The following is a 3,563-nucleotide window of genomic DNA, read 5'->3' as shown; positions in this document are numbered from 1 at the left end:
CTGTCCTCTCTCTCTCTCAAAAGGAAGCAGCCGAGTTGAAAGGATCCATTCATCACAAAGCTACAGGTGATCAGTAAAGGAGAGCCAGCAAGGAACCGCCACCCTCCAACATGCAGCCACGGTCTGCTTCTAGAACACAGGCACTTGTCGTGATATCACAGCCATAGAGGGATTAAACTGAAGCCTTGTAGAAGCCACGGCCACCAAGCAGACCATCAAGCCCAGATGCCCCTCCCTTCCATCCTTCACCCTTTCCCACCTCTCACCCCATCCCCCAGCCATCCTGGCATCCCAAAGAAGTCCTGGCAAAGTCATCCAAGTACCTGTCCATCTCTCGCACTCTCAAACTAGGAAGCAAACAGAGAAAAGCCGCTCTCGTCTGGCTGTTTAAAACCAATTCTCATTAGAGTGATTTACATGAACAGGGGTGTGAATTTGCATACCATCGAGTGTTTAAGACTAACTCGTGCACATTTGATTTGATTTGATTTGATTTTGGCCTTAAATTCTTCATGGATGCTGTGCCTCCGTGGTTTTCTCCTTCCAAGTAACCGAGCTTTACACCAAAAATTAAAACTGCCACAGCCAATGACTTTCTTCAGACGTGCGTATTTGCTTTGGGGAAGGACAGTCGGTGCACTTGGAAGGCTTTTTAGCGCTGAAATGGCCCTGGTCCAGTGATCAATACTCACACAGAAGTGTCCTTAAATAGGAAATAGAATTTTAATGGGAATCTCTACAGAGCTCCAGGCAAGAGTTTGCATAATACAACCTCCTGCCAGCAGAATAGTGGTTTAGGGAGAGGGAGGGGTCCTGTCGTCTTTTCGAAAGTGGAAAGAATTTCATATGCACTTAAACCTACCTCTGGGATTCACTCGCACCTGTCCACTGGACTTACTGTGCCAAAACCTGGCTGGGTGTGGCCCATCAGCCAGTCTCTGTAAAATCTTGTAACAAGACTTTACATAAGGACCAAAAGCCATACTACATATCTCTCTCTTGGCCCTGGAAAATGATCGGGAGGAAGCAGGTTTTATGAGCTGCGCTGACATACTGTGTCTCAGTGTGATTAATCCATCTCGGGAAAGTGACTTGAAGAGCCAATTAAAGGCAGCTTAGAGGAGCTACTTTGCATTGTCTCTTTATTCTGTTCCAGGCGACAATTGTACCTGTCAGGCAAGCTGTGAAAAACTATCAATTTTGGCAGCCTGAATTTTCATGGGAAAACAAGAACCATTGCCCTGGGAGAGAGCAACTGTCCTCAGAGTGCAAATCCCCATGCCCAAATGAGGCCCTTGCAGCCAGTGACTTCCATGACAAAACAGGGGCTTGGCTGCTGGTGGGGTGGTTTCCAGCTCGGGGCATTGTCTGCTGGGCTGGGCCTCTTCTTTGCCTCCCTGTCTCCCTCTGCTCTGTAATAAAGCACCTTCACATCCAAACTCAAGCAAGGTACATGCACACCATCCTAGAGGATCACAAGGAAGAAGAAAAGGGCAAAAGGATGAGAAAAAAGAGAAGGAAGGTCAGAAAGAGGGTGAAAAAAAGAAAGCCCCCGAATTGGCCATCTTCTGTGACCAGGCAAGGCCCCAAGCGGAAGGTTTAGAACCCCAACCCAGCCACAAAACCTTCAACCTATGGTTTGTCCTGCCTGCAGAGTGTTCTGGGACCAGAGCCTAGCAGAATCCTCATCAAGGAGATCAGACAGACTTCATCCAGCAACTGATGGGAGCAGATGCAGAGACCCACAGCTTAACACGAGGCAGAGCTCCAGAAGTCCTGCAGAGCAGGAGGAGGAGGGATTGGAAGAACCAGAGGGGTCAGGGACACCAAAGGAACAAGGCCCACAAAATCAATTGACTGGGACTCACAGGGGCTCACTGAGATCAGGGAGCCTGTGGGGGTCTGACATAGGTCCCCTGCATATATGTTATGGCTGCGTAGCTTGGTGTTCTTGTGGATTCCTAACAGTGGGAAGGGAGGTTTGCTGACTCTTTTGCCTACTTATGAGACCCTTTCTCTCCTACTAGGTTGCCTCATCCAGCCTTGGTATGACGGTATGTGCCCGGTCTTATTGTAGCATATTATGCTGTGTTCAGTGGCCGCCCCTGGGAGGCTTCCTTTCTTATGAGGTGACATGGAAGAGCCATGGATCTGGGGGAAAGGAGAGATGAAAGGGAGAAACTAGGGACAGGGGAGGGAGGGGAAACTGTGGTCAGACTGTAATAGATGAGAAGGTAGTAGTCGTCGTCGTAGTAAAAGAGCTCTTATATCCTAGATAAAATCATTTTCCAGTTTAAGACAACAAATAGAGCTAAAGAGATGGCTCAGTCATTAAAGTGACTCAAAAAAAGCTTGAGGAGCCAAGTTCGATTCCCAGCACCCACATAAAAGCCAGACCCAATGGCATGCACCCTTAATCCTGGAGCTGTGAAGGAAGAGACAGGGAGATGCCTAGAACTTGCTGACCTGTCAGGTTAGCAAAACCAGTGCACTCCAGTTTCATCAAGAGACCCTGTCTCAAACTATAAGTTGGAAAGCAATAAAGGAAGACACTTGACAGAGACCTCTGGCCTCAACAAACGTGCATGCAGAGATTCCCATGCATCTGAGGGCGCGTACTTGCAGGCACACACGTGCATGCAATAAAGGAATAAATAAATGAAGGCAGAAGCCGGGCGTTGGTGGCGCACGCCTTTAATCCCAGCACTCGGGAGGCAGAGCCAGGCGGATCTCTGTGAGTTCGAGGCCAGCCTGGGCTACCAAGTGAGCTCCAGGAAAGGCGCAAAGCTACACAGAGAAACCCTGTCTCGAAAAACCAAAAAAAAAAAATAAATGAAGGCAGATCCATGGTTTCATTCAGCATGACTGAGATTGCTTGACCTCCTCATTCAACTCCTTTGTATCAAAGAAGGGAGCAATGTATTCTTTTAATAGAAACAGGAAAAAAAACAAATGTATAACCCTTATGCTTAATGCGCCTCTCTGAAAAGAAGACCTGCCTGCCCCCCCATAAAAGAACAGTTCCCAGCATTCAACTGTGGATGGGCAGATGGTCCAGGCTTCCTCCAAAGGAACACAAACACTCCCAGGCTTGGTCCAGGTGGCTCCATAGGTCACTGCTCCTCAGAGGTGAGCTAGTGGCTGCCAGTGGCTCAGATGTCAGAGCCAAGCGAAATGGCTAACTCAGCCCGTGGCTCGGGTTCTGTGGCTCAGCTGGGGTAGGGTTACAAGTTTCTTGTGATCCCTGTCAACTTCTGGTAGGGACAAACATCCACTCGTTTGCCTTTCCAAGAGTTCAAGGCTATGCCTGGTAGGCAGGGTCAGACAGAGACAGAGCTGGGAAGCCAAGAAGGGAATTCTGTGAACCCCTGAATTGCCCTTCTGAGAACAACGGGGTATTTTCCAAATAAAACAGAAGTTCCATGGATGCCACTGTCTACTTTAGGGACCTAAAGGTCTGTAGGTCCCAGATTCACCAGGCCAAATATAGTCCTGATACTGTAGCCTCAAGAGTCTTTGGGGGAAGACATACATTAGTTATAATTAAGATCATTGTATCTTGG

General features: G+C 48.3%; 1 long non-coding RNA gene across 1 annotated transcript in view; it reads left to right on the top strand.

Moving 5' to 3' along the window:
• The window catches only part of LOC143272066 (uncharacterized), an 11,909-nt gene extending 9,969 nt beyond the window's left edge, over positions 1-1,940 (top strand). The window contains exon 2 of the long non-coding RNA XR_013049467.1: positions 24-1,940. This is a non-coding gene — a long non-coding RNA (uncharacterized LOC143272066). The remainder of the gene's footprint in view (positions 1-23) is intronic.
• Positions 1,941-3,563: the final 1,623 nt, after the last annotated feature.

Source organism: Peromyscus maniculatus, chromosome 1 (assembly GCF_049852395.1).
Source record: "Peromyscus maniculatus bairdii isolate BWxNUB_F1_BW_parent chromosome 1, HU_Pman_BW_mat_3.1, whole genome shotgun sequence".
Lineage (NCBI taxonomy): Eukaryota > Metazoa > Chordata > Mammalia > Rodentia > Cricetidae > Peromyscus > Peromyscus maniculatus.
This window is presented reverse-complemented; position numbering and strand designations above follow the sequence as displayed.